This window comes from Lagopus leucura, unplaced genomic scaffold, assembly GCF_019238085.1.
Source record: "Lagopus leucura isolate 7727_CA_CO unplaced genomic scaffold, USGS_WTPT01 Super-Scaffold_100001, whole genome shotgun sequence".
In the NCBI taxonomy this organism is placed as follows: Eukaryota; Metazoa; Chordata; class Aves; order Galliformes; family Phasianidae; genus Lagopus; species Lagopus leucura.
In genome coordinates, this window is record NW_024962262.1 from 96489750 (window position 1) to 96513210 (window position 23461).

Here is a 23461-nt window from a genome sequence, read left to right on the forward strand (position 1 = left end):
TTTTTTTTTTTTTTTTTTTTTTTTTTTTTCCTTTTTTCTTTTTTCTCTCCCCTTCTTCCAGCCTATGGTATAATGAAAAGTGCAATTAATTAATAACAAAAGCATTGGCCAGGAGAGGGGAGATGCAGCCTCTTTGCGGTACCCTTCGTAGTACAACCAGTTAGACAACTGTGCACCAGCTGGTGAGGAGACAGAGGACCACGCCTCTGCCAGCTCCGAACTCGGGTGGGATAAGAGAGGCTCACGGTGTGAACCTGTTGGAAACCAGCTCATTCTCTTCACTGGTTCCTCCTGGCTTTTCCTGTCAGGAAATCGGGTTGATAAGGAAATTTGGGCGGCGGCTTGATTGTCAGCGATGAAATTTTTGTATCTAAAATGATATATTTGAATGAAAAAAAAAAAAAAAGGTATATAATTCATTCCCACCTTCCCTGTTTTTATTTTGTATGAAAGCCCAAACCTGCTCCTTGTTAAAAGAGCCCATTTTCATGGAGCTGCTTGGACTTTCTTGGGAGGATGTTGGATTTATTCAGGTAAAACTTGGAGGCAGGAGCTGCCCCCAGTTATCTTTATAAGGCATTTGGGGAACTTCCCCTAATTATAGGTTCAGAGGTAATGACAAAGAGCTTGGATCCTTGTTCTGAGAGCAAAGCTCAACTCAGTCTTGGGTGTGGAACCACAGTGGTTACTTTATATGTGCATACATTGATATATCCTTTACAATATAGCACTGCAGCACTCTCGAGCCATAGCTCAGCACATTGATGCAAGAAGCTCCCATACTATAGAACAGTGCAGTGCTTAAAAAAAATGCAGGGAAAGGTGTGTTTCTGAATGGAGAAACGTGTGTTATCAGATGAAGGAGTGATTTTGTAGAATAATGGGGAGGGGCAGGCAAGCAGGGTGGAAAGGGACCCTGCGTCATCTTGTGTTTTTCCCCATGCAGGTTTCAAATGCTCTGCAATTAATGATACGTTTGCTAAAATCTGGAGGGAGGGGGTGATGGCTGGGGGGAGAGGGGATCACACTGCAGCCAGCCAGCACAGCATGTTCAGTTGGCAGTTATGGGATGAAAAGAGCAGAGGAGGAAAAGGCAGGCAGACAGAGAGGCAGAGTGCAGAGGTTCATGGCAAATTTTAAGATAAAGTAAGTAGCACTGGGGTCTTCTGAAGTCAGAAAAAAAGCTATTGGGGAATAATTTTGCCTCCACTTTCACAGGCTGAGCATTTGCACTCCTGGTTCAAACTGCAACGTGCTGTTCTTTACATCTGCGTGCATCGGCTCCTATCACTTCGTATTCTAACATATTAAGAAATGCGTGGCATGCAGGTATCTGGATCACACGCGGTGCTCTCCCCCTGCCCTGTACATTAATCCACCGCATGGTACACACCCCTTTGCGCGTGCATGTGCAGCACACATCCGCGCTCTCTGATCGCTCGCAACCCTACTACACATATATGCACCAGCACACATGCTCTCGTTTGCACATGCTTTCTCATCGTTAGCGACCATACATCCTGAATGTGCCTGCCTGTGCATATTCCATGGATGTTTCTGGGCTTGGAGCCCAGCTCCCATTCCTATACCTCAATATACGCTGAAATTGCCAAACTGGCAATATAGCAATGCGGTCAGCGATGCTGGTGATACATTAGAGGCATATTTAATTTGGAGAAGAAAAAGATTGCAGTTTTCAGCTTGGGCTCTTCCTATGTCCCCACCCAGATCTTTCATGGAAGGACAAAAAGGGAATGAGTTATCAGGACAGATCAGAGCTTCCATTGCAAAAAATAAGGACAGCTCACCTCATATTATTTTTTTAGGGGAAACCCCCGATGTCCCGCCTTTCTGGCAGCAAAAGAGCAAACCATTGAAGTTACAGGCTTGGGCGTGGAAGGAATCTCTTCACATTTGTGTCTAGGTGCGTCTGTATGCGTCTGTTCTCCCGCCCGTCGAAGACAAATACGTTCACACACTTGCAGTTTGCAGATGATTCTTTCTTGTGGGTGCAATGCCAGCGTGAGGAGCGAGGTATCTGACTGCACGCCCATGAGAGATGTAGATAGCTTGGTGTTGTCATTTCTGCCCACAGCCAATTGCACCTCTGAATCCGTGCCCGCAAAATATTCAGTTAAAAAGAGGCATAACGTAAGGGCTGTGTCAGGCAGTTTCTGAAAAACTGAATGTAACCTTTCCTTCTGGCAAGAGATGCGGTCAGTAATTTGCAGGGCTGGGTAGTCAGATAGGTGTCTAGAAATGCGAGTGTTGTATGCACTGCATACTGGAACAGATGGGCGTGATGGGGGTATGTGCTCAGTATTGGATTGCATGAGTGATTAAACAATAACCCGCAAGCAGGTTTCCCACTTGTGGGTGAGATGAGTCTCATTCATCACCAGCCATATCCGACGGCTTCCCTCCCGCTCCGTCCTCCGCTCCGCGCCCAGTGCTGGCGAGCCTCGGCTGCAAAGGTTTAAACCTGCCACACCCATCGAATCAAAGGAGGGAGGGGGAGAGGCAGTCTGCATTTCTTTCCCCTTCCACACGAGCAGCATGAATAAACAGGGCTGTATCTCTGAAGAAGCCGCTTAATGCAATCGGAGAAAGCATTAGGGAGTGTTTTAGCAATTGCAGCCAGCCGGTGAGGTGTCTTGTCATTCCAGGAACTGCAGAGGTGTGCGGGAAGGAGGAAATGGAGAAAAAGAGAGAGAGGAAGATGCACGCGGAGTTAAGGGTGTATGGCCTCAGGATATTAAAATGTCTCAGATCTCATTTAGAATAACTTGATTATGCCGCACGATGCAGATGCTTCCAAACTTGCGAGGCATGGCTGTGCCTATAAACACCGAGATGAAGGGGGAAGAGGAAGGGAAAGCAAAAGGAAAAGTAAAGGAAAGGGGCTATCCACATTTCTCCTCTCTCCACTCACCAGCATGGTGTAAATGTCACCTCCAGCCATCGACTTCAGGGCAGGGGCATCTGCACCCTAGGAGAGCCAAGCCACTGCCCTGATTTTCTATGAGGCTCAGAGCCGTTTCTGTGCTGCTTCCAGTAAACAATTGCTGCCTGGAAGTTTAATTACTTCAGGTCCTTACTATTTCTTTTCCTGTGACAATACTACTGGGATTTCTCCTGAGAAGCATGTCTCCAGAGAAACACCCCTCCCATCTCCCTGTCCTCCTCCGCTGCCATTGCTGACAATTAAAGGCATTGATTTCTTCTCGATCGTGTAAAGTAAAGGTTCTTAATGGTGCAGACAAGCCCCTTCTTCAGCAAATGTAGGCAGAGTTGCCAGGGACAGAAGGACAGCCGTAATGCTCAAAAAGAGAGATGCCAGTCTGTTGACTGAAACTTCTTTTTGCCACTTGCTCCTGAGTTGGAATCCCCGGTGTCATGCAGCAGGCAGTACCACTGGTACCCACAGGCTATGGCCTGGTACACTTGAGTCTTCTCCTGCTTAAGGCTTGATCTGACAGGAAGCTCTCCTGCTGTTGTATGGCTCTCACTGACATGAAGATGAAAGTGCACAGAGATTCCTCCTGAAGTCTGCTCTCACTTCAGGCCAGCTGTCATGGACTCTGATCTAGGAGCTGCCCTACACAGACACTGCATTTCTCCCTCCCTATTTCCCAGAGACACTGTGGAGGGAGAACACCCCACTGTGACATCTGCCATACTGCAAAGCCTTCTTATGCTAGTGAGAAGGTAAACTTGGCCCTTTGCCCACAGCAGGATAAAAACAGGCTGATAGACTTGTGTGATGTAAATCAAGGATGTGTATACCTGCTTGGGTTCACTGGCTTCACACACAGGGACATGTGCCCCCTGAGCAACTTGTTGGCTCTACGTGCAGAGAATGTGGGGCATATGTGGGCTCACCCTGGTCTGTACAAAGCAAGTACATACATGCTGAGGTGTTACCAGCAGGCATAACCCAAGGACCACCTTAGCTTTTGGGTGAGATAGTATGAAGCAAAAGCTTGCTTTTACACCAAGCATGCTCCCAGTGGTGCATTACTGCTGGTGATACATCACTGACTGCCATTTGCTCAGTCCATGTGTTGCTGGCCCTTGTATCCTTTCCTTTATATAAACTCCCCTCTTGTCCGTTGCTGTTCCGTTGTTTCAGGCTTCCTCAAAGGGAGGGCTTTATTTGGGTTTGAGAATGAATGAAAGCTCTGACGACAGGTCCAGGCTAAAGCCACCTGAGGATGGGAAACCTTTTGATGGCAGCCCTCTGTGCTGATGCCCTTTGGAAGTCACTGTGCATTTCATTACCCATTTGCCTTGAGGCTGGCAAATCTCAGGAAGGCATTAGGCAGCAGTCCACATCTGGCTGCATCTGAGCTATGAAGAACCGATTTCCAACTGTAAGGCAACAACCACAGCCCAGTAGCTCCATCCAGGGTAATACTAGGCTGCTGAGATGAGGCTGGGATCTAGAAAGGCTGAGTGAAAGATGAATGGGCCTTGCCAGTGGAAATACCAAAATAGCAGAGCAGGTATCCTGGAAGCAGGTACTGAAGTTCAAAGTTTGAAGTCCATTCGCAGTCATTTCATCTCTAATTCCAAGATCTTCCTGAGCATGCTGGGAGGCATCATGTAACCTCAGACTTCTGATAACCTCATGTGGAGAAGGTGTTTATATATCCTTAGGGCTCTCTCTATTACCTGCTGAGTGTGTGTGTGTAAAACTCCATGGCTTTTCATGGTTGCAAGCACCACAGGCCAGTAGTTAGTATACAGGAATGTGTTTGGGGAGAGCTGATTTCTGAATTAGCTGATTCTAACAGCACTATTAACCTGCTTTCTGACTTGATGAAGGCATAGTTTTTCTGGCTATCATGGCCCTCTCTGCAAGATGCTGCTTTAAAATGGAATCTAAACAATTAGTATGTGGGGAAAAAAAAAAGGGATTCAGATGCCTTCAGGTGAAAGGTGATGTAAACAGGCAAAGCATTGCTGTATCTGTCCTCAGCCCATGCTGGGATGTTTATTAGCCACTTGTGTGGCTAATAAACAAAGCACTCAATTTCTCCCCAGACTCATTTTTAACCACGATGAACCAGAGTTTGAGAGAGGGTTGCTACTTAACCTTCCCCCTACCTTTCACCACTATGCTACTCTTCTACTACTATCACTGTGCACCAGCCTGTGCAACCTACAGAATTTATGTGGGGTGGAAATACTGATGAAAATACTGATTTGTTTTCCATATAAAAATGGGAATTTGTAACTTTTGGAGTTACATTGATCCTGGTGATTCCTCCTATTATTTATTTTGTCTCTTCTGTTCTTCTCCTTGCCTCCTTCCTGCTCCCTTAACCATGCAGTCCTCCTGCTGCTGCTTCTCTCCTCCAGCTGGGTACCTACCAGCCCTCCATAAGTCTATGCTTCTTGGGAAGTCCTGCTGGCAGCAGCATTCTCTGCTACCATCAGGGGCCTTTTCCTTTCACCCTCCTGGCTCTGGAATGAGCAGGGAAACTGCTAGGAGAAAATACAAAGGTTCTTCCTTTGTGCTTCCGGTTGGCATTTGTAGCATCCCCAGGTCTCCTCCACTTGGGTAGGTGTTGCAGTTGAAGAAAATGAATGCCTATAGGCAGAGACAGCAGAGTGGTTCATTCTCACCTATTTCATTGCTGTCACATAGGTGAAAAACTGCCCAACACCAGCAAGCAGCTGGGGAGGAGTATGGCTGCCATAGAAGCAGTTCATACAGTACATGCTAGTATCAGTTCCTGCTTTCCTGATGGTTCATGCTTCCTCTGGGCCTGTCCCTCAGCTGCTGATGCCACTCTTAGGTGTCAAGGTGTGTTCTAGCTGTCTTGTTAGTCAAAAGTGTGTCCAGAGATTGCCTTCTTCCCACCAGGGCTGGTTGGCTTTGATTCCTTGAAAAGGAAGCCAGGATGTACTTATCTTCTTTCAAATTATAACCAATAAATGTCAGTCTCATTCATTACTCATCTTACTTCTGAAGTTTCTTGAATTAATTCCAGCTATAATCATGGTATATATTTATAGAAAACTGGGACATCTCATAATATTTAAACAATTTCAATGTAGGAGACATGTATCTCTGAAGGCTGGTAATTAGTAAAGCTAACAGACTGAAAGAATCTTACTTGCTTGGTTTGAATGCCCCTAAAATTTAAGCAGTCAGAGGAGTGTGTTTGGATCTGGACCCAGCTCTGAAGCTAGTCTAATTCCACTCTTCTCGTAATTTCCTAGGAGTGAAACTGTGGTCCCAGGAACTTCTAGTTTTCATCATTTGGGATAGCTTCTAATAATTGATGATGTTTAGAATAATTTAGTTTCGATTACTCTTATAATTAAGACCTATCAATTGGCATCCAGTTCATCACAATATCGAATAGAATCTAATCTATTTATTTTATCAATAGTATCCAATAACCTTATAAATCTGCAATGTTAAGTACTCAAGGATGAGGATATTGGGGCAGTATGGCACCATGCTTTCCTCTTTTGTTTACCCACAGATTTAGGAATAAGTTATTCAGTGGTGGATTTAAGAAGAATTTCATTAAAGTTATCTGTGTTTTGAAATGTAGAATTAAGGAAACAAGTGTGACTTGCTGATTTGCTGAAGTAAAACTTGCAGGCATTTATTTTCATGTAAGTGTGAGATCCACTGCTGAGAAAATGCCTGGATAGCATCATCTGCTCTGCTTGAGCAGGGCATGGTGTGGCTGGAAGGTTGCACCGGAACTCTGGGGAAATGGAACAATGGGGAACTGATGTAAAGGGGCTTTTACAAGCTGACCAAAGGGTTTGTGCTCAGCAGGGACATTTCACTGCAGACTAGAGGGCTGCACTGAAATTGCATTTTATGTTCCTCAAAACCAGAAACATTTTGGTGTTACTATTTCCTTCTTAACTTGTTTCATTGGAGTAGTCAGATTGGCAGCTTGCAAAGGGCTGGACAGCACAGGCTGAGTCAGAACCTGTCAGAATGGAGACTCTGCCTGATCAAGGATGAAGTACAGTATTTTTAACCCTTCCTGCTCTTTGCATTTCCAGTGGAAGACCCAGGGGAAGCCCTGTGAAGAGTTTTGAGGACAGACATCCACAACAGAAAATTGATGTTTAACAAAGTCAGGACCTTTAAAAATGTAGTAAAAAGCATGAAAGGGGTGCAACCAATCCCTCCTGAAGTGCAGGATCTTCTAAAGGGCCTTTCCTATGTTTCCAAAGCCCAGTCAGAAATACTGACTAGAACAGATTCAATCTGGAGGGGAGGAAGAATGGAGCAAGGAAGAAAGATACACCCTCAAAGTAACAGAACTGAAGCTAACCAAAAACTTCCATGAAGTAAATAGAATTTAGATCATTTACAGAGCATAGTTACAAAAGTTAATGTGAATCAATACCCTCTTACAGGGTAAAACTAGACATACAGCCAAAAGAACCTTCCATAATGATGCCAGTGTATATGACTCTTGGAAGATAAAAGAATTGACAAATTAGTAAAAAATGAGCCCAAAGGGCTTATAGGATTACCAAATCTTCCTTTAAAGTTCAGTTATTTCTGTTTCATGATCCTTGTTTTCTTCCTTTGAATTATGGGATTCTACAAGGTAGGAAAAGATACCATAAGACAGTGCCTTATCTTGTAGAATTTCATTCCTTTGTAATTAAGGTGTGGCTGGAAAGAGGAGTCCAAGATGTATCACAGTGTTTACCATTGTTCTGAAGTCAGAGATCAGTGATTTATGCTGTTCCAAGTTCAACTACCTTCTTAGAGGTGTTTGTCTGACATTGTAGAACTTTAGATCTTCCTTCCTTTCCAACTATGGAGGTAACTCAAGTCCTGAGGTAATTATACATATACCTGTAGGGCTTCCTAAACATTGAAAGATTTCTTACTAGAATCCCTAAATAATCTTAGTTTTATAAACATGAATCAGCTCAATACCTACTTAACAGCTAAGCTGTTGGGAGCAACAAACCAAGTATTCTTCCAGTTGCTTTCCCTGCACAGCCAAAATGGGTAAGTTTGTCAGATCAAGCCTCTGCAGAGTGCATCCAAGAGGAAGAGAATTTACTACCTTCCTAGTAATCCAGAGACACTTTGGTTGAAGTAATCACCTAGAAATGCGGTAAATAGACTGTTACTCCCAGAGTAGATCTGAAAACCCATCTCCAAGGAGAATGTGCTATTAGTCTATATTAGACATTATGCAGGGACCCACTTATCCCGGTGTTTCTTGGACACAATGATCATTTGTTGCATGGAAGAATCAAATATTGTTTGGACCAGAGGAAGGAAGTATAAGAATGTCATCATAACTCTCTACCTTGGTGTTTACGATATTCATGGAGGGTGGGAAGAGCTTCAGTTAGAACTTTACATCATGTTTCTTGAAGTATTTAATGCTTATTTTGCATGTCTTCAGTGGCATGGTCAACTGCTAGTAGATGGCTAAAATGATGTGCAGCCAAAGGAAGAAGGTCAAGATGTAGGAACGGGTAAGAACAGATCAGAATGTAGTGATGTAATATGGTTGATTCAAACCATCCTGAGTTGTTTATGAAGCTGGTGGAAGCAATCTGTGAAGCTCTGAGTGCTTTGAAAACTCGTGAGGACTGGGTGAAGTGTCTGAAACCTGAAAAAGAACAAGGAGGAGATAAGAAATTATAGACTACTCAGTCTAACTTCATTCCTGGAAAAAAAAATGGTGGAAATAATCTAATAAAGAAGATGATTAGGAACCAGCACAGATCTGTCAAGAATAGATCATGTCAAACTAATTTAGCTTTCTTCTGTAACAAGCCTTGTGGATACAGGGGAAGTGGTTGTCATACCTTGTCATTTTTAAGGATTTTGACATTATCTCACAAGCTTTTATCGTAAGTGAAGCAAAGGAGCATGGTCCAAATGAAAACATTAAAACAGAGATGCATAACTGATGTAGATAATCCTACTCAATGAGTAACTTTTGCTGATTTCCTGTCGAAATAGAAGACTGTATTGAGCAGATTGCCACAGCTTGTGCTGTGGTCTGTTAGTGCTTAATTGTTCTCATTAAGTACATTGTACTTTATATTTTAATTTCAACCTGGATGACTGGCTAAAAGAAGTGTTTTATTTAAAATACAGACAATGTGAACCAGGTGTATGTTGGTGAAATTTACTGGAATTCAAGGCAATCTTGTCAAACCAAGGACTTAGTCTGAAAAGCATCAGAATGAATCCAAGGTGCTCTGCATGGGCAGGATTAATAAATTGCACCCAGCTATCCATGGAGGCCAACACAACAACCAGCTATCCTTCAGGAGGGGAGACAGCATCTCTAGATGACCACAAGTTCATCTTACCAGGTTGTGCAAATAGAAGTAGAGGCTGTAAGATGCACATAATAAGCCTTCTGCTCTGATCAGGACGTGTAAGTCTCAGCTGAAATGCCATGCTTTATTCTTCATCGTTCTCTAAGAAAGTCTGGTCCAGTGAGGGAGGGTGCAAACTGGGACAGTGAGAATTGCTGGAGGTCAAGGGAAATGTAATCTGTGAGGAAAGACTGAAATAATAAGCTTGTTTTTAACTTAAAAGGCGTAAGGCAGAGAGGACTTAGGATAAAGGTCTTCAAATGCATAGGAAACAAGTGCAATAAAATGAGAATAATCTCTTCTTTGTATCCAGAATGGATAAAACAGGGAGTGAAGATCTTTAATGGGCTATGAAAGTGATTCAGACTATGGTTTAGGAAGAGTTTTCTCACAAAAAAAAAAAAACTGATGCAGTGGGGTAGATTGTCTGAGAAAGCCATGGCAGCAGCTCCAGTCACTGTAGGGCTCTTGAGGTATTGCTGAACCCAGGGTGGACTAAATGGTCTCATATGGTCTCCAAGGAGGATTTTCTGTGATTAGTATCAAATATTCACTGAAGCAGGAACTGGACCCAATCTGCCCCTTTGCAGAAGAGTGCTTAGCCACTGGACTGTAAAGCTAGATGTACTTCTGTGCTGTCTCTGGTCTCAAGCTAATTTAATTCTTCCATGAAAAAGAAAAAAAAAAAAAAGCCTAATATATTAAGCATGAAAAGCTAGAAGTACCATACTCTGAACAGTCTTCTGTAGTAGGAAAAGTAAGACTTGAGATCTCTTCAGGTAGAGAACTGGGGCATAATGTAGGTACCGTAATTTGAGCACTCAGATAATTACCTAAAAGCCTATAAATTGCATGCTGTCAGAGAGGACTATAGTTATGTCCTTTTTGAGCAGAGATTCAGGGATTGGAGTCCAAAACAGATGATGCTTCACTGATAACTGGAGCTAGATGCCTAAATCCTGACAGTTTAGATGTCACTCTGTCTTCTGCTTTTAGCATGAGCATATAGGTTCAGAAGACATTCATTTGGTGTATTGTGATAATGAGGTGTCTAGTTCTGCACATATTTTCTGGTGGCCTTAAAGCTATGATTTCTGCAAGTCATCTCATCCTAGATGTAACTCCACTATCTGTCTTCTGAACTTGGTCATCTGCTGGAACTCCACACTGATATTTCCTTTTCATCACCCTCAGGAGAGGATTAGTAGGGATTTATCTGTTGGTGACTTCTTCTACCTGTCTGACATGAATTATCTCAAAGCATTTATATGGCAGTCACTCAGGAATTCCCAACTGGAGTGCTGTACCCCTACTAGCACTCACCTTTAGTACTTATTCCCCTCTATTCCCATTATGATGTGTCCCAGCGGTTGCTGGGAGTACTAAATAAAACATGCTGAGATGTAATATTGAAGGGATTTCACTTTCTTTGGATAAATTCTTCTACAGCAGAAGAAGTACTGCTGCATGAGATTATGGAAGAAATAAAGCTGATCTGTAGTATCTTCTATTATCATGTGCTGAGTCCATACAACCCTCAGCGAGATATCCTTTTCTTAGGTTCTTCCAAAGCCTTTGCAAAACAGAAAAGCAGGAACAAAACATCTTCCCTGTAGTCAGGATTACCCAGCATTTAGGGGATGAGATAAATTGTAACAATCAAAGATGGTCTTTTTAACTACATGGAATTTTGCTGAATTTTTCCTGTTTGGACAAGAAGCTCCTTGGTAGGTATCTTCTTCAAAAGCATATTGTGATTTTTTTAATTTTTTTTTTCTTTGTTTGGCTGTGTCTGAAGTTGATATTAGAAGAAAAAGTGTAAGAGTTTTGCAACCATTTAATAAGCAACAACTGTAGCTTTAAAACACAAGGAAACATAATGCCATTATAGTTTCAAAAGATGGAATTTCCTATTTCCTTTCTTTTTCATTTGCATTTTTAAAATAGGAAATTACTTCTTAAAGCAAATGTTGAGTTTTCAAAGCCAGACACTTTGAATGTAAATAATTAATTAAAGAGTTGTCATTCCTTCCTTCTCTAATTTGCCCTCTCTCGTATACAGGCATATGGTTTGGTCCTTAATTATATGGTCAAATAGTGTGTTGATCTTATTTTTTTTTTGTTTGGGTGGGGGGGGGGAACGGAGGGGAAGGGAGTGGGTGGGTTAATTTTTTGCTAGGATCCTAGCCTCATTCAATGCACAAAATGAGATATACTTAGGGACTGAATGAATTTTGCCATGAACAAAGGTGTTTTCTATAGTCTCCTGTTCCATTTATTGCCAGTGATGAAGGTTGTGTGCTGAACTGAGCGGAGGGCTGTTTGAAAGCAGAAGAATGGTCTCATGTTATGGCAATTGAATTCTGCTCCTGAATTTTTCCTGCCTCCTGCCACAGGTTTCTGTGTGATACTGAAAATGCCTATAAATGAGATTTCCAGGGGTGGCCACTAATTGGTGTGTTCTCATTTTCTGGTTTCTCCATCTGAGACACCTGGGCTCTGACTGGCAGAAATGCAGAGCTGGTATTGTGTGGAGTTCTGCCCCCAGCGTGCACACAGATCTGGGGAAATGCTAATCCAAGGCGTCTCAAATTAGGGACCCCAAATCAGCAGATGCTGCGGACTTTTTCACCTTACACTCTTTGTGTCTGATTTCAGTGTCTGTGAAGTAGAGATAACAACCCCACCTACCTCCCTGGTGAGAACATCTGTTAAGGCTCATGGAGCACTGAGATACTGTGGCAAAACAGTACCCTAGAAAAGGCTGTGAGGTAATTAGTAATTCTGTATTCAGTCCTGGCTTTGAATGATGTGTGGCAAATAAGGCACTTTGCCATGCCTGAAATTAGGATAAAGGGAAATACTGAATAGCTACCCACTCAGTGAGCTTTGCCTATCTTTTATAGTAGCTGGGGGTGGGGAGGACTTGCAGAAAAAAATAAATGACATGATAAAAATTATCATAGGGCATACTCAAAAGGGTGTGAAAGCCAAGTTTCAGAGAAAGTCTCCATTTTGCATTTTCTACATCAGCTTTTAGCGTGTGCCCATAAAGATGATTGTAGGACAGGCTTTTTATGTAATGCATGAGTCACACTACTGTGTACTTGTGCCTGTGAATAAGGGGTTGCAAAATTGCTGGACCAAAATGGGCCAAATATTCTGTCATTGAAACTAGTACTACCCTTTTCTGTAGTATCATCCTAGATCCCTAACAGATCAAGCCTAGACCTCTCTTGTTATTATTCCCTTTGTGAGTGCAGAAACTGAGGCACAGAAGAAAGTGGAATCATTAGCAAAAGTCATTCTGTCTGTTTTCTCCTCTGTGTACCATCAATACCATTTAAACTAGTATTTACATTCCTTCCATAAACTAATCTAGAAATAATGGGAAACATACTTTTCTTTTCCTCTTCCTTTGCCTTGCACCTGGAAGATGTGGCTTGAGTAATGTAAATCATTTGTTTGCTTGGTTTGCTGGTCATTTTGTGTGTGTGCCTGTGGGAATGGAGCATGCATCCGTCTGTAGGATTGTGTGGGAGGATCTCCTGAGGAAGACCTAGATTTGACAAGCGAGAAAGCAGGCAGGTATATGGCATTGTAGGTTCTATGTTCCAACCTTGATGCTGCTTTCATGAAGTTTAGATTCCTGTTCCACCAGGGCACAAAGCAACCTAACATGCTCAGGGAACAGTTTTGTCTTAACAGAGGCTGAAAAGGAAATAGAGAAATTCCAACGCAGAAATTCAGAAGTCTTTGAACAAAAGCAATTCTCCTGCACTCCATGCGTAGAAGAAGACTTGTACCTCTGTTCTCTTGAGGTGTGTCAGCATGGCATGACACTGTAAACCTGACAAAACTAACTACTAGTTATGAAGCCTGTGCGTTATGAGGACACCTTGTCTCCTGTTTTGAGTACCTTCTGGCAAGACTGCCCATCATGGCATCTTAAGAGACTGCTCCTCTAGTTAGTCCTCTGATTTTTGCAGACTCATTGGCCAGGGCTGAGTGATCTGGAGAGACACTATATGGAGTTGGCTATAAGAGAAGGTTTTGATGTGAAGTCTGGAGGCAGGATCCCCCTCCTTGGCCAGTTAGGGGTGGAAGTGGAGAGATTATCAGTGTAGAGAAGAAAAAGGCCTTGCTGCAAAGTGAATCTGGCCAAACTAGATGCATGCTTGCCAGAGGTAATGAAAATGCAGGTCTTGTGTTAGTATTTATGAGGTGGTGCGAATTTTGTAATTCTCACTTCTTTTAGATCAGATGGGATTTCATCCTGGAGCAACTCCGACTCCTTTTTTGATCCCCAAAGCATCTCCACTGCCACAGCACAGAATTCTACAACTGAATGGGCCTTCCCACACTGAGGTTAGCCTTCCTGTCTTGCTAAGTACAGTGATTGGTCCCACTGACAGGTCTGGTTTTTCCTCTTTTTCTTCTGTGGTTCTGACCCGGTCCCACAGAAAGGAAAACGTGTTTCTCGTTGCTCTGGCTCCTCATATCCAGCCCCATCCAGCTCTACCTCTCACATATAATTAATTGCATCTCAGCTTCACACAGCAAGGTAGCATCGATACTGATATCTCCAAGCTGTACTGTTTCAACTTCTCTCTTGGGTACTTGCCTCTAAGCTTTTCCTGCTGTCAGGTGCGGCGAGCAGCAGAGTATGCTGAGTACCTCTTTGGAGTACAGAGCAACTCTGCTGTTTGGAAATCTATTTGTGAAAACTCTGAACGTCGCAGAAATGCCTGGAGAAATGAATCACAATTGGAGATGGGCACAGTTTCTAAAAAACGCGATTTTAAAGTACTGCAGTGTGAACTGGAGGTCAGTTTGCTGCCAGTGGCAGTGAAATAGCACTCAGTTATACAGAGCAGAGAAAAATGCTGAGCAGAATTTCTGCCATTCCATTGTTCCACTTTTATCAGCATCCCATGCTCTTGCCCTGCAGCACCTTTGCTGTTCTAGTTCTGATACTGCAGGATAGCTACTGAGTTGCTGGAAACTAGGCAAGGATATAACTGATCCTTTGAACAAAGTAATTCTCTGTTCAGTAGCTTTTTGTACATATTAAATAGTGAAATCTTCAGGGGGTTTTTCCCTGATGCAGTAATTGTGCATTCATTAAACTGCCAGATAAGACTTACTTTCCATTAATTTATTTTTTTGCTAAGAAAAATATCTCATTTTCCACTGATAATTCTGCCTTTCCTAATTTGACTATGGCCAACCTGTGGCTTCTAAGCCACACACAGAGACTGAGGAATTGAAGTGTGACTCCTACTATGGAGATACGTCACATTACTGATAGCACACTTTGCTGGTGCTAGGGCTGCTTTTCAGTAGACATTCCTGTATAGGAGGACAGTCTCATGGTCTTATAGAATCACAGAACAGCTTGAAAAGGTCTGCAAAGACCATCTAGTTTCAACCCCCCTGCTGTGTGCAGGGTTGCCAACCACCAGACCAGGCTGCCCAGAGCCACATCCAGCCTGGCCTTGAATGCCTCCAGGGATGGGGCATCCACAGCCTCCTTGGGCAACCTGTTCAGTGTGTCATCACCCTCTGAATGAAAAACTTCCTCCTAAGCTACTTGTTGAAAATCCCTCACTTCATTCCTGGTACCTGCCATGGGTTTGGCACCTCTTGAACATAGAAAAATTGAGTAACAGAATTATAGAACAGCTTGAGTTGGAAGGGACCTTGAAGATCATTAAGCTCCAACCCTCCTACTGTGGGCAGGGCTGCCACCCACAAGCTCAGGCTGCCCATGGCCCCATCCAACCTGTCCATGACTACCTCAAAGGATGGGGCACCCACAGCTCTTCCAGGCAACTTTTTCCAGAGACTCACCACCCACTGGGTAAATAATCTTTCCAATATCTAATCTAAATAGCTCTTCTTTTAGTTTAAAGCCATTCCCCCTTGTCCTGTCACTATCAGATTGTGTAGAAAGTTGTTCCTTCTCTTGCTTATAAGCTTGCTTAAATACTGGAAGACTGCAATGAGGTGTCCATAGTGCCTTCTCTTCTGCAAAGTGATCAAACTAGAACCTGCCCAAACATTGGCAGGTGTTTTTGTAGGCCAGGAGGTTTGAACTCCCATGATGAAGTTCACTGCATTTTAGAAGGTGAAATCAGGGTAGAAATGGAATTATCCTGCATTTTTAAGAGTGAAAATATATTTAGATTTTAGATGCAATGTGAGCTAGTGTACATGTGAAAAAGACCACAGAGAAACTGTGTTAAAAGACAGTTATTAAGGCTGCTAAGTTAAGTACTCAAAAGCTAGCCAGTACTGGAAGTGTAGTTGCCTGTGCAAACTCACAACGGTCTCCTCTTGTGTATGTATTTTAATACACATCTAATAGCAGGAGTACATCTTATTTTTCTATCCAGGGATTCCTGCCACACTCAGGTCACAGAATGGACAGCACTCACTTAATGAGCAGTTATTCAATATTTTGTTCACTCATAATAAGTCAGCATGTGACCCCACAGCTATACTCAGTAAATACTCTTCAGATTCTGCTCTGAAATCAGAAATATTAATTTTCTCCTGGTCTGCCTTGTGATTCTGTGAACTTCCCTGACATTACTTAGTTAATCTTTGTGACACCTATGTGGGATAACTGAATATTTTATTCTGTTTTTGCAGATGGACAACTGAGGCACAAAGAGATTGTTTGGTCAACAGGATTCCCTAATTTCAGGTGCCAGTTCTGAGAAAAGACGTGACTTTTACTACTGGCTTTTATTTTCTGTTGCACATATCTGAAAACATTTCCCTTTGATCTCAGCTGCAGCTCTGAGTGTTCAGCACTGCTGTGAATCAAACCCAAAGCATATAAAGCCAGCTAATCAAAGGTGAGGGACATGCAACTAGGAGCTGCCCTGTGAAAATCCTGGGCCAGGCTAACAGAAGACTTCTGCAAAGTAGAGCAGGGCTGTAGGAGTTTGTCTGCCTCCTGCGTTTTCACTTTCCACCATCTGACTGCAAAAATCGGGACCAAGATTTTACTGTAATCCTTTTATACCCCTGAGTTTCCTGAGCTTCAAATATCCAGAATTCCCTCTCAAGCGTTAAGTCTTCTTTAAGCTCCTTTGTTTTACTTTGCAATCTTTCAGCAGATATTTACTGTGCTGCTTTCCAACAGTAGCAAGATGGCATTGGGTAATTTACAGAACTGTCCTGACAAATTAGATTTGTATAGGCAGGAGCCCAAGAGGTTTTTCGAAGAGTCTTGGTGCTTAATTCTCACTGGTTTTAGCAGGATTAAGGCAAGGAGGCATTTGTGAAAAGCCCACCACTGGTTCCTTAAGACCTGACCCTTTAATTCTTCATTGAATCAAGTTTATACGGACCCACTAGATCTAAAGCATATAAACGTGTACTGAAATGTCAGCAATTTATTAATGTCTGTAAAGTGCAATCTGGAAAGTGAGCACCTTGATGAGGAGAAAGGAGGATGTGTTATATTTTCTTGAGGCTTTGAAATAAAAGTTTCTGCAACCAAAGCAAGAAACAGGTGGAAACTGTTGTCCTTTGCATTACACTGAAATCAAAATGTTAAGTATCTGAAAGCCCCAAAAGGGTCTTCACATCTACATTCAATGCTGTTAAGTATTACTAGTGATTAGACAGATTGTGAAACCCTGAGTTAGAGACTAGTTTGGAAGACTACCGTTCATGCATTTGGAACTTGTTGTTTCTTGAGGAGCTCAAAGGACCCTTGTGGAATTTATTCTGTTTGGAAATATTCTGCATCTGTGCTTCATTTCTGATTTTATTTCAGCAGGATTTAGTGAATAGGTTATGCCAACTGAATTCAGGCAGTAGATTGCTCCCATGTTATTGACGTACTCCTCTGTTTATATATATACATATATATATATGTTTGTGACATGCAGTTTGTGATACTCCAATGATAGTTTCCTCTTTTTCACTGAAGAGGAAGGAAACGAAAGGTTCAAATGAACAAAACCCAAACAACCCACAAATAACAAAACGAGAAGATTCCAAGGCTAAAATATCTGATACAGTAATCATTCACTGTAATAATATATGTGGGATTTGTGACTATTTTCATGGCTAAGCCAACAGTTCATCTGAAAAGTGGAATATAATTACTGATGTAACCTCCATATAACATAGATCGTAATCTTTGCACACTGTAATTTTTTCTTCATTTGAGCAGACCTGCAATTTGCCTAATTCCAGTAGCATGTCTTGTGAAGGACTAAATGTTGTTACTGTTGATGAATCAACAAATTGGACTCACAAGATTCATCTTTGTCCTGTGATTTCCCAAAGAAGCAGAAATTAAGTCTTTCTGGAAAAAAAAAAAAAGAAAAAAAAAAAAAAGGCTCTGTCTGATGGTGCTCTAAGAAAGCAAGCTGGTCCCTACAGTATCTCAATTGTCTTTCCTCCTTAAACCAGTATGCTGCCTGTGAACTTTCTTGTATTCAGCACTCTCATTGTCTTGACTTCTGTTGCTTGCTTCTTTGCTTCCTGTCCCAGCACCACAAGGGAGATATATCCCAAGGATATAGAAATAATAACCATCGTCATCATCATAAATCCTCCTGCATTTGGCTCTTCTCACAGCAGGCACCTCTTCCTTCATCTGGAAACTCACTGTTAGTACAATAGGAGCCCGGATGAAAACTCTAAGAACCTCTGAAAAGTGGCTGGCTTCCTTCCACTCCATCTTATTTGTCCTAGCCAGCTTCAGTTATCCAACCTCTTGACATCCTCAGAAAACTCCTAAATGTACTGAATGGCGTTTGGGAAAGGCTGACAGGAAATGGAGCAGTCAGGCTTAGGACTGCATTGAACAGTCTGCATGGATTGCTATCTATCTATAGGATACTTGGCCATTCCTAAGTTCCCCTGAAGTCTTTCTTTTTTTCTTTTTTTCTAAAGTGCTGAGCTATTTTCATCACCATCTATGTTCGTGGCTGCGGCTTTTCTTACTGCCTTTGGGAGGGAGTCTGATCCACACACTGATGTATTTTTAGCTACACTGCTAATTATTATTTTCGTGAGTATAGTGTTTCGTTATTCATTAAAGCTGGGGTGATGTTTTAGTCATTTCTCAGCAGAACAAGTGTGAATTCAGTAAGTAAGTAAAGTAGGATCCCTGAGTTGGGATTAAGACTTGCAGGAAGAATGGTCTGGTAAGAAAGAGCAGTATGAGAGATGGGAGTTATTGATTTATAACGGAATGTTACTAAGAAAGCAGAAGCAAGCTGTTCTCAACATGGTCAAGAAGCAAGGGGCTGACTGAAACTCTGGGAAGGAGCTCTTTAGCTTACCAAATGAATAAGCTGTCAGAGAAACTCAGAGAATCATCTTTGGGGGAAATGAATGAATACTGGTAAGAGGTGCTGATCTTACAGAGTTGGTTAAATATGAACAATATCAGCCCTGCTGCAGTGCACAGAGAGGGCTGAGAGGACCCTGGAGAGCATCTAACTGGCCTTCAATGCTTTCTATTTGCTCTTCATTCTGTGACAAAGCTGGGCACTCTGTGTATGCTGGCTCTTCCTGAAAGACTGTACACACACTTTCCCGATGTTAGACAGTCTACACGTTTATGCCATTGCTTTCTGCCTGTCTTTGCACTGGCTCATGAGAGAAGAAACCTCACAGGTTCTGCTCATGATGAAAACCCACTTCTCATAACACATCCACAGCAGAACAAAAGAAGTAGAAGGAGCTTGTTCTGTTTCCTGAGTGAAGAATGGAAAAAAAAATAAATAAATAACAAAACCAGAAGATTTTAGGACCAAGATATTTAAAGCCATTTGAAGCTCTCTTATAAAATGTACTTAATGATGGGATGTCCAGAAGAGCAAGACAGAAGAGCTCATCTACAGCAGGAATCTTAGGGGAAGCTCTGAGAGACTTCTTACATATGTCTGTGGGCATACTAGCCCTTATGAGAGGCAGATCCAAACACTTGGGCTTTTTTCCCAACATCTATTCAACATGTTCCTTTTGGCTGGAGATCTTTACAACGTTAACTCAACAGTGTCCACAAAGGGTCTATCTCAGCATGCACTGCAGGCTTGCCTCCCCCTCTTCCTTTTTCAATAGAGTTGTGTACAGTAGAGGAGCAAAGTAGGAAACAAAATGGCTTGAAGCCACATGTGCATTTCCCAGAGCTCAGTGCCAGTCTCTGGAATAAGTGATTAAGCCCTAAGGCTGCTCTGTGTCACGTTTTCTGCCTGTGGCCCCCAAGGAAAGTTCCCATCAAAGCCCTGTCTGCGCTCTGGTGACAACCCTGCCTGAAGGACAGGAGAGGGGTAAGGACAACATTAAGCCGTGGGCACTCTGCCACCAGGAGTGACAGCTGCAATCAAGGGTTTGATTCTTCAGCTTTATGCACCCTGAAAAGTATTAAAGTAACACAAATGGTGCATGGTCTCAGTCAGTCAAGCCCCAAATACTTGAGTGAAAGAAGCTGTGTCATACAGGTCCCCTCTGGAGGCCTTTTCAGGTTCTGACAGGCTCTCATCCCTCCTTTCAGGATGTTCTTATCCTACACTGACAGAAGGGAATAGATAAGAGCGAAGCTTAAATATTGCACAATACTTTGTCTTGCTACAACACCATGCATTTGAGACTCTCACAGCACTGCAAATGCTAACTCAATTAGGATCAGAGTCCTTTTGGAACATAGCAATGTCATCTTTCCCAAGCAGTTTGGAGTAGCAGACCACAAAGGACTTATAAATATTATCTCAGGTGAAAATTACATTGAAATCAATAGAATTACACCCCACTTTAGCCACCCAACATTGCATTTGGCTTTGAATTTCCAATAAGATCTCAGTGCAACTGTCTGTTAGTGAGCTGTACAAACTTTGGGCTAGGAGGAATAGAGAGATAAGGTCCAGGTCTTCTCACACTTTTCTGTGTCAGCAATATCTAAGAGCTGATAGTGGGCCCAAGGACCCATTCTCCTCTATGATATTTCAAGAGTAAGTTTTATTCTTTCCATCCTCACTTCAACTAAGATGAGGGTAAGTAGGGAGGAGATACACATCTCCCTCCTTTCTCTGCTTGTATTTAAACACATAAAAGGAGTGAAAAGAAAAAAAGTAGGCCAAGAATAATTTCACAGAAGATTTCCTTTAAGGTCTCTGGTATCCAAGACATGCTGTTGGTTGGAAAAATTCAGATCCATAAGAGGTGGCCATGTCTTATCCATTACTTGTAGTGAGTCCATATGCATACTGTAGTGAGAGTCCTATTTGCTGCATTGCAGAAAGTCTGTGGAGCAACCATGGGCACCAATGGTACCACTGAAGTAAGGGTGGGTGGAGAGAAAGGCCGGGGCAAGCCAGAAACAAAAAAATGCATCTGTGTGGATGAAGAAAATCCCAAATTAACATGAAGAGCCACAACACAAATCAGTAAATGGAGGTGCTGTGAAAATCAGAGCCAGCACTCAACACTGCCATCCAGGTACAAAGCTAACTGCAGTCTTAGTGGAACTAGGTCTGGTGTTAGTAGGGTTAGGCAACACTGCAGAGCAAGAAGCTGAGCCAGCAGATCTAATCGTGGCTGGTTAGGAAAGGCAGGGCCACCAGGAGCCGTCGAACCCTTCAAAACTTTAAGCCAAGTAAACAAGCTGCACCTGTAAGGAGACTGAATCTGTACCAATAGGTAGCAGCCTTTGTTATGAAATCCTCCCCTTTAGGGATACAAGGTCACAATACATGCACTGTTCAGCTCTGCAGAGAGGTTGTGGCATTGGTCTGTCTGAAACAGAAGCTGAAAAAGTAGTGAGAGATGCTTCAGAATGATCTGGTTTAGAGCATTTTTCAAGTAATGTAGAGGACCTGCAAGTCTGGTTGTTTGGGCTTTGCTGGAAGTAGCTCTGATGATTAAAGAGGTTATTCTCTGCTCCCTGTGGAGCAGGAAGGTGTTGGCTGAAGGTGGTCCCGTGGCTCAGGCTCACTTTTGGGAGATTAGAAAAACAGAAGAAAAAAGTCTGACTGGGTGGATAATGAATGGTAAGAAAAGCAATATTGACTGTCCTTGCCAGATCCTGATCAAGAATCTTGGTTGTGACTTCCTTCGGTCTGCCACTAATTTCAGTGGGATGCAGCACCCCTGTGCCACCCATCATGGCTGTGGGCACAGGAAGCAGGTGTAGAGTATTACCCTATCAATAGCTGAAGTTGAGGAGGAGAGAGACCTTTTCTTCTTTGGGATGGTCCCAGGTATAAAGCAGTGGGGGATGCAATGTGTTATAGAAGCATCATCTCGCAGAACAGTTTACTGTAGAGCAGTGTGGGGAAGGCAAGGGAGGCTATTGCATAGTCAGAGAGTTTTCCTCACTGAAGACTTGGTTGATGTTACACAGTTAATGAGGTGAGTATGGCTGATGGGGGTGGTCTGTGCTGAGTGAAGTGGCTTGGTTCTGACAAGGTTTTACTTCTTCTCCTCCTTTCCTTTTCTCCTCCCAATTTAATTCTTTTGTACTTTCCAGTCCTACACTCTCATTTCTTTCTCCCCCTCCCTCTCAAGCTCTGACATGGCACTGCCCTAGCCTTCTCTCTTACCAGATCAGCCCTGTGCAGAGCCCCTTCTTTTCACTGTGGGCTTCATCTCCACAACTTCCTTGCTCAACCAGACAGTGGCAAGGCCTGGGGCTGTGCTGGGAGGGAGCTTACTGCTGCATTGGCAGAGCCCACCCTCTGAGCATATTCCCAAATCATGGGAATTAATACGTTCTTTGCTTTCCCTAATTGCTTATGATGTTTGTTTGACTTTAACAAACCTGTGAATGCTTTCTCAGATGGTAATTGCCCCCATTTTCAATATGTAAATTAAAATAATAATAGTAAAAATAATAAATACAGCCCCATGCTTATCATCAAGCAGGGAGGGAGCTACTTGATGCTCTACTCTCTCTCTTCACAAGGTTGAGTGATTAGTTTTAAGAGTTACTGTCATAGGTACCAGAAGTCTAAGACTAATAAGCAGATTAAGAAGAAGGTTTAGGGATTGAATGGTCTTGGGGCTTGAGCCTTTCATTGTCATTCTGCTGGCTAGAAAAACCCTGGGCAAATAAGCAGGGAGAAATATTGTGTGCGAAACTAGTAATACGGCCTCAGCCTGGTTGCTCCTGCTCTGTGGGTGCCAGCACAAAATGCCTCATAATTCCTTGGTGCAACCTAGTAAAGGTCAAGTGAACCTCAGAGACCAGCAGTGGAAGGATTTGTGGTATCCCTGCCTGCAGTTTGCTTGGGTTAGGGAGAAGCAGGGACACGTCCCTTCAGCAGAGCTTGATGCAGACCTGTGCTCGCACAGAGGAGATGAATAAGAGCTGCAGGATACAAGCTACTGCTTCATGTAAAGGTGTTACTTTAAAAGGTTTTGTGCCTTGACCTGAACACCTGCTGGCTGGCTCCTTCTGGAGCAACACAGGTATTTCTTTCCAAAAAGAAGACTAGGCACAGCTAGTAGCATGGCATGTGCCAAGATCCAACCTAGAACAAGAGCATAGATGCTGATTATGGCAAGCACTCAAAACCTTCAATATAGTCCACACAGACCTTGTGTTCTCAGGTACCCTCACACATATAAGCCCCCAGGGTAAGCACACATCCTTGACATCCTGTAAAAGCATCATTGTGGTGGGCTGTAGCACCAAAGTATGATTTGGGCACATGGAGCTGAAAGATGAGTGAAGGCATCTTGTGCTCTGTGGCCACGGCAGCAAACCCAAGTAGTATTTCCCACAGACCCAAGTGCTATTTCTCACAGACTTCCCAAAGCCATTCTGCTCCAAAAAGTCTGAGTGTTGGACATTGGGCACTTTGCATCAGCTTCAGGTACGAGGCTTTTCCTTCTCTGACCCAGCCTGCAAAGGCAGTGTAGGCATTCATAGTGCCTTTCTCACTTTAAACACTGGAACTACGGGGAGGTCAAGTAGTAGATGACACCAAAGTGGAAAGTATAGTGGATTTATTGAGAAGGCACACTGAAAATACTTACATAGATTTAGTTTAGGTAATTTTCTACCTCACTTCTCAGTCACCATACACAAGTGTATAACATCCATCTATTGCCTGCCTATCATAAGCCTGTTCCA

The 23461-nt window shown here is 42.8% G+C and overlaps 1 protein-coding gene across 1 annotated transcript in view; it reads left to right on the plus strand.

Annotated features, from left to right (window-relative positions):
• GAP43 (growth associated protein 43) overlaps positions 1–23461 on the plus strand; it is a 53542-nt gene that overhangs the window by 811 nt on the left and 29270 nt on the right. The gene's annotated exons all lie outside the window — the stretch shown is intronic.